This window comes from Lichenostomus cassidix, chromosome 8 (assembly GCF_008360975.1).
Source record: "Lichenostomus cassidix isolate B80296 chromosome 8, HeHo_3.0, whole genome shotgun sequence".
NCBI lineage: Eukaryota > Metazoa > Chordata > Aves > Passeriformes > Meliphagidae > Lichenostomus > Lichenostomus cassidix.
In genome coordinates, this window is record NC_139489.1 from 19,737,480 (window position 1) to 19,753,294 (window position 15,815).

At 37.1% G+C, this 15,815-nt stretch overlaps 1 protein-coding gene across 2 annotated transcripts in view; it reads right to left on the reverse strand.

The window, feature by feature from the left end:
• LOC146433995 (uncharacterized) overlaps positions 1–15,815 on the reverse strand; it is a 324,515-nt gene that overhangs the window by 89,967 nt on the left and 218,733 nt on the right. The window contains exon 8 of one of the 2 annotated variants that reach the window (XR_014853779.1): positions 14,350–14,455. The exons of the other annotated variant lie outside the window; for it this stretch is intronic. The gene's annotated coding sequence lies outside the window, so the exon portion shown is untranslated. Of the gene's footprint in view, positions 1–14,349; positions 14,456–15,815 lie in introns of those variants that run through there. 2 annotated transcript variants of the gene reach the window in all.

Genomic DNA, 15,815 nt, shown 5'->3' on the forward strand with positions numbered 1-15,815 from the left:
ATGAGTCTTTTAACACGACAAAACAAGTTTCAAAGAGTCACCTGAAAGACTTGTACAAGCTCTGCTAAGGCTTCTCCAACTTCACATCAGACTAGAACTCCTCTTGTGGTGAGGAGAGAAAACATTCCTGTCAGTGAAACTCAGCAACTTTGTATGCACAATGAAACATTGGTCACTTCAAGAGGCAGAATTATTATACCAAAAATCCCCGACCAAATCCTACCTCAAAATCTGTCCCTATGGATGGTTTAACAGCACAAGTCTCCCACAAGTTAACTGCTTTAAAAAAAGGTCTTGGCAGGAGCCTTGTTTGGGAATGCATAGGCAAACATGTCAGGTGTCAGAAGCCAGCTGGAAAGGGATACACCTCTACAGCCAAAATATTGTTTTAATTTCTGGCTTCTTCATGGCCTTTATGTCCATTTCTGAAATGGTAAACCCAGTGTTTCATTTTCTGTTTTGTCTTTTTGGAGTGTGTGAATCACTGATATTATAAGGCAGTGAATGATTAAATTTTCTTTCAACTCAATTATTTTGCTTACTCCTTTTTTTTCCTCTTTTAATCCTTCCATTCACCTTTCCTTCCTTAACCTTTAACATTCTATTAATGCAAAATTTTAAAGAAGCCAGTGATGTTTACCCTTACCATTTCTTTCTTCTTGCTCTTATCATTTAGAAAATAGTGGTGTTAAAAATAAGTAATACCCATCAGCACATGAGAAAACCACAGCAGCTGGCAACAGCCAGCTCTCAAACAGCTCTAAAATGGCTGTGAAGAGTCTTCACTGCCACCTACATATTCCCAATAAATGCAGATACTCCCAGCCTCAAAACCACTATAAACTCTATCAGCTGGCAACAGAGACACAGTACTTCAAAGACTGGAGTCAGAGGAGGAAGAGCAAGCATTAAAAAAATAATGATACAAACAGCAAAGAGGCAATGCAAAATTTTCACTTCAAGGATCCCAACTGAGTATGTTTCAAAATACTTGGACTAAGAGCCTGTGACATGAGCTCACAGATGACACTTCCAATTGTAAAAACAGCACAGAAAAAATATTTATTTAAACATCAGCATTTTTGATTGGAAAAAAACATGTTGCCATTGTGAGAAGACTGAATTTACTGTAATTTTTACAACTGAATAATAACATAGGGACAATTTAACAAAAGAAACATGAATTTCACATGAAGAATTTCTCCCCTCCCTCTCAGAAATTATGAGAGTTTGTAGCAGAGGAGCTGGATCAATGATCAGACAGTGGGTGGACAAAAATACCTCCCTACCTCTGAGTGAACTTACTGTCTTCCTACAAAAAATAACCATAGCTGGAAATCTCAGGACTGCACAACCATAACCACCAGATTTGTAGGTTTAATGAATAGAGTGATTATTGCTTTCTTTTCCAATGAAAACCAGGAAATACAAGAATATTTATCAACATAATGTACCAGAATCCATGTAAATTTTGGTGGAAAAAAAATCTATGTGGGAAACACCCTTTTTCTACCTATTAGTGGCATAATTGCACAGTAAGGATAGTAATTAGTACAGGTCTGTTCTCAATAAAATACTAGCATCTTTTCAGAAAAGTCCATTCACAGTTGAAATAAAATGCATTGCAGAGAGAACCTGAAAAATGCTCTTCACACACACAGTATTTCTCTTTTATCCATGTCAATTTTTACCTAATTTTTTATTTTAAAACATTTTAACAACCTTTCAAACAGAAATAATTATGGAACAGGATGTAATTTGCGTGTAGAGGATGGGTGAAGTGTGTCCTGTTCTTCAGCCAGTCTCCAAGGCCTCATAACAATGACACTTTGGGAGTATAGATAATTACAGATGTAAATTTGCACCAGCAATGATACATATGCATGATTTATGGCATTTAGGTGTCACACACTTCATGTGTAAGTGACAGAAATTGCATTCAAAATAGTTCCAGGTGCCAAATGATGAAAATGACAAGCAGAAAAGGGAATATTAACTGATAGCTAAGCTCCTGTCTGTTAAGGAGTGGCACTTACTGGCAGGAATATCTCATTTGAAAAACTTGCACTATATAACTTGGAAATTAGATAATAGGTAAAAATACTTGGTGTTAAGTAAATTAATCAACTCAAGTGTCTAAATATTTATACCCAAATATTCAACTTGGTGAACATATGAGATCAGCTTCAAAGGCAAAGTGTTTCAGAATGACCTGGATGTGTAGATTCCCCCACTGTTCCCTTCAGGTCAATGCCTTTCTTTTACATACAACCATACCAACATCTGGCTTAATTTTTTTAAGACAGTATTTGTATAAAAAGGAAGTGAGCAGAGAGAGACAGAGCACCTACTTTGGCTCCTGGCTGGGAATGGCAAAGCCAGGTGACCAAGTTTCATTACTTTTCCTTAGAAGTAGTGTATTCAGCTGCTCTTTGTGCCTCAAAATGTGAGCAGAAAGAACAGTAAGTTACTTTTACCAACGGCATAGGTACCTATATTAGTAAATACATGCCTGAAGATAATCCTAAATAAATCCTAATAATGACCAATAAAATTAGTTTGAAATTTCATAAACACAAGCTTAATAAATTAGACTGCTTTCTACAGACTAATTTTATGTGTTCACATCAGAAGTAACACAATTTAAAAGCATACATGAAAAGCTATGGTAGAGCCAGTCATGTGATACCTTTGTTTTCTTTCTTTTCAGTGGTTGCAATTGAATTCTTTTATAAAGTGTCATTCCTTTCTATCAGCAGATCTGGAATGTACTACTTGTTGTGGCTGCAGTGTAACCCCACCTGCCCTTCACCACCTGAAAGATGGCAGAGTGATAAAAAAAGAAATTAGCAGCACTACTTTACTGTATTACACTGCTTATCTGAATACAATAAAAACAAACTATGATTTTTTTTCTAGTGCTCTCAAAAATACATCATTCTGCACCTTTTGGTAGTACAGAGAAATGTTAGCTTGCTCCAAGTGAAAAGATCTGGCATTTTCACTCAGCTGTGCAAATGTTACATGAACAACCAGAAACATACGGTCTGAAAAAAGTAACACATTATGAATACTATGTTGCGATATGCCCATAAATAATATACCATAGCATGAGTTACTATGGAAACTATTTGGATTTGAGATCATTGGGTTGGGGTTTTTTTCCTACTACGTAAAAAACCAATATTCACATATTCATGGCATTATCAGCTAAGTTTGATTCCAACCTGCTTGCTATTTTAGGTATTGTTCCCTTCTCACAAATGACACCAGGATAAAGCATTTTTGACTCAGCAAGCTTTTCTTAGGTCACTTACTCCACAGTGTTTAAACAAACAAGTAACATTTAGAAGGGGAAAAAAAAAAAAGGCGGATCCTTTACCTGGAAAATGCTCAAGTTGGACAAGTTTTGTTGAATAAAACATTTCTTCAGGAATGTGTCTTGTTTCCATCCATGGTACATTCTTTCAAATTCTGTAAAAATATTACATACCTACAAGAATGAAATGCAAGATGGTTCCTAACACAGTGGGTGCAGAGATGGTGCAACAGTGTTCAAACATCAATCTGCGAGTGTGCAACATACAAACAACATCACATAACCTATTGCTTTAGCCAAAGGAAAAAAAAAGCAAAAAAATTGCATTTTGTTTTAGCTTAATAAACGAAAAAGCAGCAGTAAATATTAAAAAAATAATAACTTAAATCTTCTCATTATGTAATTATGGCTTTGTAATGGTCATATAATTGAAATTTATTTTTAAAGATCAGACATAGGAAGGAAGAGAATCCACAAAAAAGAATTTTAAGAATCATTACTACACAAAAATTGCATTTTCGAGGTAATATTCAACTGTGTTTGGAAACTTCTCTTGAACAGAACAGTAATTGAGCGAGTTTTTACTTACACAGTGCCACAAAAACATTTCTGAAGCTACTTGCTGAGGGCAGAAATAACATAATATTCTAAGGAAACCAATAAAGAAATTGGTCAAAGTTAACCAGTACCTTCTCTACATTGAATGCATTTGCATATAGGAGGTACACACATATATATGTATGTGTGTACACATAAAATAAAATGGGATTGAAGACAGGCAAATAACCCATATTGCTCAGCAAATATTTTCTCACATTACTCTTAGGCCCTTTTGTAAAAATGACTGTTTTCGTACATAAAACCCTCTAACATTAACTTTCTCATGAATACTTTTGGTTTCACTTGCATGCTTTTAAGCTGAGTAAACAAAAATATAGGTGACTGAACAAAAAATATTATTATTAAAGCAGCATAGCGGGTTTAGAGCTCCTGTGTGCATTTAGTCCTTGTGATTTACCTTTTTTTTTAAATAAAGCAAATAGTTAACCAGGGACTGGTTTTGTACAAAGCCTACTGGTGATTTTTGTAGGGTTTTCTTTGGAAGGATTTCTTTGGTTCGTCGATTGGTTTTTTGGTAGCACATTTTTTATAGCTGAGCTTCTCACTCTTCCCTAACAGCTCAGGAACACACAGGGCCAAAATCCACAATCACTTAGTGCATTACAGACATATTTTTCAAGGCAAAATTGACCAGGGCTCAGGTACGTGAAAACAATAATTCACAACTCCACAATCCACAGCCTTGCTGGTTTAGGGCGTGAGTGGGATGTCAAACCACCCCTCAGCACAAGGCAGAAATTTGTCCACACAAGATTTAACATATTTCTGCACTGGATATTGATCAGTGAAACAGTCTGTTTTCTGCCTTGTGCAGAAAATGCAACAATTTAAAAAAAAAAATTAATTGATCCTTGATATGCACAATAGAAGGCAGTTATCCCTAAGATTTTCTTAGGAGAATTATCAGAGAGTGTGATGCCTCATTTGCTGGATAACAAATGTTCCATCATGGTAATAACTGCAGGGAAGGGTATGTTTTTGAAACAGCTTTTCTAGCTGGAGAAATGGATTAGAGAGATTACCATTTCATCAAAGTGGCAGAACAGTTGAGAGGAAATATGGAAGGAAATTTTTGTATAATTTCTGTAGAGTTGCTATTTGTCAAACCCCACTGGCATCAATCATGCTATATCTTTTCTTCTGATGCAATCACATCAAAAAACGTAAAGTTTCTCTTTAATATGCATGTGTTGGAGTAAAAGAAGAGACATATAATTCAAATTTCTTTGAATTGTACTCTCATCTAGATAAGAAATGCGCAGATGATACTATAATTTTTATTTCAGTTTATAAGTCTTTGCCAACATTAAAGAAATTTCTTTATCTTGAACATATTTGCTATAGCAGATTTTTAAACTAACTTTGTACCATAATTTCCAGGAAGGTACTCAGTCCTGTGTATAAATAAGGAACACATCGATTCTTAGACATGAAATTCACATATAGAAAACTTGAGAGGTCTGACATTCTTGAAGAATAATGGTGATTAACATGCCTGGACTGCATTCAGTCAAGAACCATGTTAATGGATTTTGGAGAAGGCATTCCTATCGACCCATGCAACCCTGTAGTGAAGTCATTAAAGAAAAAGAAATAACCAATAAAAGGATTTGCTGCATGTAAAAAAGGTAGGGGCTGAATTAGAATAGGGGAGCTTAGAAGCCAGGCCATACAGGTTTTTCCAGAAGTGTCTTTATTATGTTCTGTTTTTCTTATCTCTCCTCACCCCAAGTTTCAAACAAAACACATTTTCTTTACAAATTCATATCCAAAAAATAGAACTAGTTGTAGTATGATTTCCATATGTTGTTCAAGTGAGATTTGAGAGGCATCCAGAAGCTGTAACTGGTGGAAATGCTGCCTAGTGCCAGAGAAGCTGTGTCTGCTAGAACATAAAATGTCTGTGCTTGGGATATAACATAAGTGTGGTGAAGATTAGTGTACCAGAGGAGAAAACTGAAAAGAAAAAGGAAAATACAGAAAAATCACATAGCCTATCACTCAAAGTTTTGAAAATCAGCGTATGTAACAGCTTATCTGAATAATCACAGCTCTCATGCATTTTGGATTGGCCATGCAGAGAGCTATATGCAGGCTTCGAAAAACTAGACAACAGAGAACAAGACTGCAGTTCCTTTGAAAATTTCCTAATAATCCAAAGGATCCTAAAAATTATGGCATAGAGGCACAATCACTTTTAAATGGTGTTTGTCAGACATTTTTATGAGGTGTCCTAGGCCTTTAGCTCCTCGTTAAAAGTCTACAGTGTGTTTGTATTTTGTTTAGTTATTTGCATAATGTAAAAATATTACCTAGTAATTAATGTATGTAGATTATATCGCAGTGACACTTCCTAGCAGGGAAGTGTTTCACTGCAGAAGTGGTAGTTATTGTGTCTATAATTAAGCAGCTTTTCCTGTGCACATCCTGGTATCTAGGTGTCTCTGTAGACAGTTTAGATATCTGCTTACACAGGACACTCCATAATGTGCAGCTGTAGTTTTCCAATTGTCTCCATGACTTAAAACACAAGCCTGGAAGAACACGAGCCAAAGTGACCAGGACAGTGTGTTATTCCTGGGTAACACAATGGGATACTCACTTTCCCACATCCTCAGCAGGATTCCAATGGAGGGGTCACATGCCATGCAATATTAACATGCTGCACACATCTAAGGTTGAGGATTAAGCCTGACAGATAAACAGAATGCAATCCCATCCTCAATCCCTGCATCATCTGCAATGCCAGACCTACAGCAGTTATAAAATAGGGCTAGCCTGGAATGTGATATGGTTTTGCCTGCTGTTTAAGTCAATCAGATCTTTAATCTGGTTAAATTAATATTTACACAAGCTTAGAGGGGTAACAACAAAATTCATGCTACTGTACCTGATTTTCCCCCAGCATTTCCTGAGGATGACAGAGATCAAATCCCAAAAACTTTCAGGTGTCCTCTGTGTTACTCATACATGCCTTCTCACAAAACACTCAGGTGAGTAAACTCATCAAAGGACATTAATTATTCCTTCCCCAAAACCAAGAAATTTCATTGCGATACATTGTGGGATAGTTTCACAAAACTGCAATTCAACAACTCAAAATTTGCACAGCTATGCACTCAGCTGGTCCCTTTGATCTACGAGACAGAAATGGAAAAAAGGGTGCTTTTACTAATTTGTGAAAAATCCAGCCTCAGTTCTTTGGTCAGATGGCTTTTTCAGTGCCCAGGGATCTCAATCTGGATAAGGGAATTGAAATTCCTGCTTTTGGACAGCCAGTGCAGACTTTGGTGTGAAATCATTTGTAATGTATCAGTGTTTTAGAGTCTATTCTATGCCAAGAGCAATGCACCTAGATGGTTCCAGGTTTGGGGGGGTTGGGGGGGCAAGGGAGGAGGAGGGAATTTTCAAATTGCCTAAGTTTTAGACTAAAAATTCCATAAAGCTTTATGTGAAAAAAAGATAAAATTATTACTTGAACATAATGTATCATTCAAGACTTTTGTGTTCTGAGGAGGAATACTTTCACACAGCTGTGATAACATTTACCAGGTTTTCAAATCTTTTTAAAAGGGAGACCACTCTAAGAAAATTGAGAGATATATTAGAAAAAAGTAGGCTACAAATCAAGCATTTTTTATAGTTTTGAATCTATAATCCTTCATACCTTTTGAAAAGTATGTTTCATTATTTAATTTCCATAACTTGCCAGCTTTACATATTTACTATCTTCTCTCATCAATTCTTCTGATGCCATAGAATGACAAAAATTTGTCTAGAATAAAGTAGCAGTTTTGTTCTTAATGCACCAGTGCTGGTTTTAATTGGCATTAAAGTTCAGTTGGAAAAACACATGTCTCCATTAGCCAGCTGTTCATTCTAGTAAGAGAAGTTTTACAGGCAGGACATGCACTGCCAGACGTGTACAAAGTGTTTCTGCATATGTATAGCTTTTGGCAAGACAGATTTTCTTGGGGTCTTTTGCTTGGGTTTTTTTTCATGCTTTTCCATCTATAGTGCTAACCAGAAAACTCAAGCTGATTGCAGGGCGTATTGAGCTGAAGGACCTCAGGTTTCTGAGCTGGTTGAGCATCTGCAGACCATCAGTCATTCAAGAGTGCAAGGCTTGTGCAGCACTGTTGCAACAGCATTTTATCAGCTCATCTGAAAATGAGCTGTCCACAGTTTGGAGCACACACAAGCACTCAAAGCTTATGAAATCCGCAACCATGGTTATGGCTCAAGATATTTTTCCAGGCAAAAGAAAAACTCCATTGGGAAAATGGTGATGCTAAAAGTGCCAGGCTGTCCCTGGGTTCTCTCCACTGCACTCATGAGCTGCCTCCTTTGAGAGAAGCATATCCACAACTGAACTAACCGAGTGGATTCAAACATCGACCTCATTTTCCAGCATGGCACCTATGAAACATGATTGCAGTGCAGAAAAAAAACATTCACCATTGCTACATATCATTCGTTTATCACTGGTCCACTGAGGCATGCAAACACCTTTGAATTCTTTGCCAAGACAACAAAATTGCAACAAATGTAACACTGCCAACAGCCTGCATGCTAGAAACAGGAAAAAGAGCAAAGCTTGAAATTCACAATGCATTCCCTGGAAAAGAAAGTCTGCATTTAGAGGGACCAACAGCCCATGTCCTGGTGGCCAGCAGCTCTCTGTCAGGAGAGTTCCTGTCAGCTCCACTTCCTCCCTTCTTGGCAGAAAATGACACTGCTCAGGGCCTCCTGCTTGTCTGGCAGAGAGGCAAAGCTTCAGATTCTTAATTCAGGCACTCTTCAAGAAAATACTATATTTCCTAAGAAGCTGGGAACTTTTACTTAATTTGGATCTACTGCCAGCAAAGTAGCAATGTAATATGTAAACATTGCCTCTCCTAAAAGCCTCAAACTAATATTTTGCTTTCTATCTGCAAAGAGATTTCCAAACCCTCATAAGGTGTATGCTACCCTCCTTTAACTGGACACGTAAATGTGTGGTTATGGGACCAGGCGCAACAAAGCCACGCAGCACAATTTGTTGAGCTCAGACTTACTAATAGAAAAGTAAAATCCAAAGTCAAAAGTTCTTCAATTACTGCCACTGTACTTAGCTAAAAATTTGCATATATTTATGGCTAGTAACCACTCATGAAGGAACACCAGCCAAGATAATAAAAGGAAAACAAGTTTGCCCAAAAGGATTATGAAGACCTCACCCTCCAACAGAAGCTATGAATAGGATTAAAGGATTAGTTAGGCAAACAGTGGTAGCAAAAATGGTTGAACCAGCTTTTAACAGCACCATAAGAAAAGGTGAGATAAACTGGCCAGAAATATCATATGTCTAAGCCAAGGGCCAAAACCCAGACTGCTTCTGGCTTCCAGAAGAGAGACCTGAGGAGGATGGCTAGGAAAGGATAACTACAAATGTTCCAGTCTTACTTTTATGTACAAATAAAAGGCTTGAATGATCAGTTGAGACTGCTTTAATAACGCAGTGACTGTTTTTAATCCCATGCTGCTTATATATACAGAGCTAATAAATAGTTAACTACGTCTTTCTCTCTTCTAGGGCATATCAGGTCACAGACATCACTCTATAAAAGTATCATGAACACCTCGCCCTCATTACACCATCAAATGCATGGACTTTTCAAAAGAGATCATAATGTATGCTTCTTTCCACAGCACAGCCAGGGAGGCACACACATAGCTGTGAGACAGAGTATTCCCTAGAGCAGCTATGGAATGAGGAAAATACAAAGGAGCTTGGTATTAGGGCAGCTGGAAAAGAAGACTGCAAAATAATTACAAGAACCTCTGAAATATCATCAGAAAACAAATCATCTTCCTCACAAAGATATAAAAGTACAAAGTCTACAATGATTTTAAACACATTATTTCCTTCTTTCCCTCAATATTTAATCATTGAAGAACACATCATAAATTCAGTTATTTTTCTGGTAGTCTTCTCTTTATGTATAAAAGCCAAACAACTCTGCCTGTAGTTCCACCCATCTGGATAGTTACACAGCAGAATGTGACTCTAAAACTCAGTAATAAAAAGAGCAAACCTAACATACAATACTAAAAGCAGCATTCTAGCAAAGCATGGCACAAAAGAAAAATACATAAAAATATCACAATTAATACCGATGTTAATTCTTCAAAAAAATTAATGTACTAAATGAATAGCATGGCTAGTTATCTACGGTGCCCTTGTTGTGCCAGCTAACCACAATGTGACCACAGTGCCCTTTGGTCCTGCACTGGTCACTCAAAGCATGTCAGCATCTTTTCCATCTGACTGATGACGGAATTAAATCATGCCCAACATGCTAAAAACAGACATCCTTTGATTTCAGCTTCTGGCTGCCCAAACAGTACCTTGCTCATCTTCTCCAGGGAAATCTTTAAATCACAGTCACCCTTTTGGTTCCTTTCCTGTTCCTCTCTTTCTGCCCCAGTTTAATGGCAAGGATGCTTAAAGATAGAAATGTCACAGGGCTTTTGCAGAAGTAAAATGTAGGCTCTTGAAAGTTAACAATGCATTCAGTCAGATTTCCTGACTTTCATTTCACAACAAAGTTGGACAGCCACAAATGTTATGGAAACATCATCAAACAATACAGCTACAAAGCTCCTGTTCAGTTTTGCAGTTACCAAAGCTGAGAAGATTTAAGTAAGATGAAATATCCTTTGTTCCTACACATACTATCCACATCTTGCATAGTATCTCTAGCTGTTAAAATAGTGATGAAAGACCCTTGAGGGGAATAATCCTACTTTTTTTTTTTTAAACAGATCTCATGCTGATTTAATTTTCATTTCCCCAGATATTAATAAAGGAGTTATTACAATGCAAATATATATAGTGTATAGAGAATATACCAGAGCAGGTCACTGCCAGAAGATTTATACTACTGCCCATCTCTGTAATAACTTAGACCTTGCTGTCTGAACATGACAGGCATGTGAAATCTAAACTAGGCTGCATGAATGAGCTTCCTGCAACAAAAATCTATGAAAGCTAATTGCAAAACAAAGAGAGTAATAGGAAAAGCTTTTTCTAGGTTGTGGTATGGATTTTTTTTAGTCAGTTGAATATCTCCATAAGTCAAACAAAGCACACATAAAAAACATATGGCTCCAAAACCTATAGGCCAATGTGCATCAAAAAATGAAGCATTCTTATTTCATACTGATGACTGATGGTTCAATTTTCCTTCACAATTATTTAAAGTTCCTAAAAGCTGTTAAGGACACTTGACAGACTCTGAAGCCAAGGATGGGGAATTGTAGCCAGATCTGACTCACATGAGACTTACTGTCCTGATGTCTGCATACAAGCACTTTCTGAAAGGAGGAGAGATGGGAACAAACAAGCATCAGTAAAGCAGGTGGCTCTAATTCCACCTCTTTACTCTGCCTACAAGATCCCTTATTCCTTGTCTTTATTGTTTCCTCCATATCACTTTTGAGCCAAAAATCTAGAAGAGGTGATACTGTAGGTCCACCACGTTAAATAGACAACCCAAAAGTTTTAAGAAATAAAACAAAAGTATATTTCATAGAGGTTCAACTCCAGAAACACTTTGAATTATGCTTATTTAATGACCTTAACTCTTCCCATTTTTGAATGTTCTTTTTCAGTCTCTCTCCCTGTAGATCCTCAAAGAACAATTAACATCCTTGCAGCTATTTTCAGCTGTCCTTGTTTAACCTTAGAGATAGGAGGAGTTTGACTCTCTCATCAGAAGCAGAGACTACATTCTTCCAAGGAAATTTCAAGTTTTCAAGATTGTCTCCAAGAGTCAAAAATTCATGTATACAGAAAGCTCTCTATTGGACTTAGCAATAAAAGGCTTAAAGGAAAAGTTGGACAATGGACTCAGTGTGCTCTTTATCTGTGTTGATGTAAATCAAGAAAACCGCCCAGATTTACCTACCTCCCAGGTTTCATTCTTGTATCACTAATAACAGTTTTTAATCAGCAAAACTTGGAGAAAAAAATGAGCCATGTTCTATCAATCTATTTGAAGAATCTTCTCTTCAGCCTGCTCCATTCCACAAGAAAGTTCAGGGAAGCCTCTGTGCCCAGTTTCTCATATGTGTGCTTACAGTTAAAGACTAAAAGTAGAGAAAAGGTGCTTCAGCCATAGGTTACTGATGCTTTAAGGCTTTATTTTCCTCTTTCTTTGGGATTCAGACTGCTGATAGTTTCAGTGCATTTGACCTGAACCAGCTTGCTCTAAGCACATTTAGCTGACTCTACATTTCCTTTATCAGTGAAATCAAAACTTCTGCCACTGACATATAGCAAATAACACCTCAGCCCCATCTCTTCTGCACTAATACCTCATGCATAGCATAAAAGACATAATAAGCTCCTTACTGAACATATCATGAAAAAACAATCATATTTTCTTTTTCTTTAAGGACCACATAAAAGAACAAGAACACATAGTTTGTCTAGCTAAATTATTTCTAATGAGAATAACAGAGTATAAGAAAATTAATTGCTTCCTACTGGAAACCAGGAATTAGTGGCCATCTCAAGCATAAAGAAATCTCTAACCTGCATCTGTATGTGATAGCTTAGCTTCTGCAAGGCTGTGATATTAAGTTTATAACTTTTAATATATTTTAATAGCCATTTAAGATGAGGTGAGATTTTGGAAATTCCACTGCCAGTTGAGTACTCCATCACAACATGCCATGTAAAAAGACATTTCAAGAAATGGTGATTTGCCTTGCTAGTAGTTTTGGATGCATTGACTGGAAGACAACAAAAACATGAAGGGGGAGGGGAGAACATTCTCAATAATTTTCAATTTTTTTTTTTTTTTTGCTTTGATAAGGCTGTATATTTACACTTTAAGGGAAAGATTCTTAATCACTTGGCACATAAAATCCTGGCCAGATTTTTGTTACAGCTCAGCATTCAATTGTTCCTATTTACAGAATTTACAAACACATTTTCAGGTTTCGAAATAACTCACATATTTGTTCATCAGTGAAAGCTCTCCAAATTTCAGATCCTAAAAATTACCCAAATTCTGAATGAAAAAATTATTTATGCTGTTTAAAAAAAAAAGGGGAGGAAAGTTGCCAGTTAGACTCATTTTTTTGTTCCCCGGTTATTTACTGAGATTTAATTTTAGCCAGAAATTTCAAACCAGATCTCATTATTTTTAGAAGGGAAAAATGTTAACACTCTTCTACTGAGTTTCAAGTGTATTCACTGGAGATACATTCTAATAGGACTGATTCTAAATGAACTTCCCATTCATTTTACTTTACCATATCAAACTTGAAGAACGAAATAGGTTGCCACAACATATTTGAAATTTGTGGACATTTGACATTCCTCCCTGGGGAGAACAACTTGTGGATTGAAATGCTGAACATGACCCAGCAATGTGCACTTGCAGCCCAGAAAGCCAACTGCACTCTGGGCTGCATCCAAAGCACCGAGGCCAGCAGAGCGAGGGAAGGGATTCTGGTGAGACCCCACCTGCAGTGCTGCATCAGCTCTGGGGTTGGAAATACAAGGACATGGACCTGTTGGACCAAGTCCAGAGGAGGCCACCAAGATGATCAGAGGGCTGCAGCTTCCCTCCAACAAAAACAGGTTGAGGGAGCTGGGGCTGTTCAGCCTGGGGAAGAGAAGGCTCTGGAGAGAGCTTAGAGCACCTTCCAGTACCTAAAGGGTGCCAAAACCAGGGACTTTTCACAAGGATATGTATCGATAGAACAAGAGGGAATGGCTTTAAACTGAAAGAAGGAAGATTTATATTAGGTACTGAAAAGAAATTCTTTACTGTGAGGGTGTTAAGACACTGGCACAGGTTGCCCAGAGAACCTGTGGATGCCCCATCCCTGGAAGTGTTCCAGGCAAGGCTGGATGTAGCTCTGAACAACCTGGTCTAGCAGAAAGTGTCCTTGCCCATGGCAGGGGGACTAGAACCAAATTATTTTTACAGTCCCTTCCAAACCAAAACTCTTATGAGACCATAAACATGTGATAAATGTATGGCATAATAGACAACAAAGTAATATTACAAGAGAACACTCTTAATATATTCAAAGAGTTTTGTGAAAAAAAAAGAACATTGGCTGGAATACTGAACAGGTGAGAAAAAGAACCTTTTATGGTCACTGATATTTACAGGGAATGTTCTTAAATGCACAGAATACAGTTCTAAACCAATAATATTAATTTCATTGCATTACAGTATAAACAAACTTAGCCTCTCTCACTTTTAATCAGTTTAATACCTCAGTCTCATCATTCAAAAAAAACCCAATTATCCATGGATATTTGGTTAATAAATGTGAAAATCATTCTATGACATATGGTGCGATTTTATGGATACCATTACCTGTAAAGTAAGGTCTTACACCCTGGAAATAGCTGTATCAACTATTAAACTTGCAAGTGTTCCAACTAAAGTTGAAAAGCATTCATTTCCTTCCTCTGCTAAAGCCAGTGCCAGATTTTTAATTATCCTACAACAAAAGTAAGATCTGGAAGTGAATAAGTAAAAGGCTTTTGTTTGTTTGTTTTCAAATCAAAGATAATAAACATTTCTGGTGGCAAGAAAAGTGAAGCACCTATGACAAAATTTTGCAGCAGTAGAGAAAAGTATTTCATCTGCCAAATGGTTTGGCTGGAAATATTATTGAAGTATTTAAGAGTGCACACCTTTTTCAATGTTCATCTATGCCTACTAAACTTTAATTGTGTGGTATTTCCCTCTGAAAAATATTAGTCATTGTGAAATTTCAAAAGCATTTGTTGGAAAAGAGGAAAAAGTGCTAGACACTTAAAATTGTTTTGATTTGTTCACTAATCATTGTATTTGTTTCAATATTTTATTTCTACAGCAAAAGCATGAATCAGGTCCAAAAAAAGAATTTCAAAATCTTTGGTTTAAACCTGTCATTGGATCTAGACAATGTTGGATACGTTTTCCTCTTTTATTGGGTATCCTGCCATAACCTCTCACTCCACACACCAAAGTTCATCTTTACTACAAAACCCTTCCTTCATCTGGTGAGAGGGCTTAACAGAACCCCTACCCTGATACCCTCCCCTGTATTTCAGATCCTCACCAAGCCCCTCAGGGTGCTGTGCATGTGAACTTTTACCATAAAATAGCCTGACTACCTGAGTGAAATTTCTGTTTGCCTATCAAACCCTTAGTATTCCAATAAAATTTACAAAACAGGATGCAGAGATTACTGAAAGTCATACATTCTTCTGCAAGAGTTTTTTTGCACACAGGTGAATTTCAGCTACCTTCCATGGGCTTTTTCTCACCTCATCCTTGATCTTAGCTAGAGCCTGTCTAGCCTACTTACATCTCAGCTTGTACCCAGCCTCTCTATTCAAAAGCTGCTGCTAAAATTATCCCTTTCATGCTGCTAAGACCCTGCCAGACATTCATATTCAAATCAAACCCTTCATCCTCTGCTTCAAGTTCACAGCACTTCTCTTAATACAAGGTCCAGAAAAACACAACACATACTTAACAGCTTGGCTCTCAATTTGCTCTGATTGTTTCAAAATTTCCTTTCTCTCCGTTATGTTCTTCAGGCTTTCATGTCTGTTTTATTTTCTGTGCTGTCCCTTAAGTTTAGTGGTCCATTTTGCTGCCTGGATATAAACTCATGAGTTCACAAATTTATATTCTTCCATAAAACACACATGCTTTAACTGGGGGAGGCAGTGTGGGGAGGAGTTTACCCACCACCTCTGTGAGCCCCAAACAAAAAAATCTAGAAAATGAGACACAATTGTGTTGTCACAGTGTTCATCACATTGCTGAATGTTTTAACTTGAAAAGAAAGTACTTTGACAGCCACA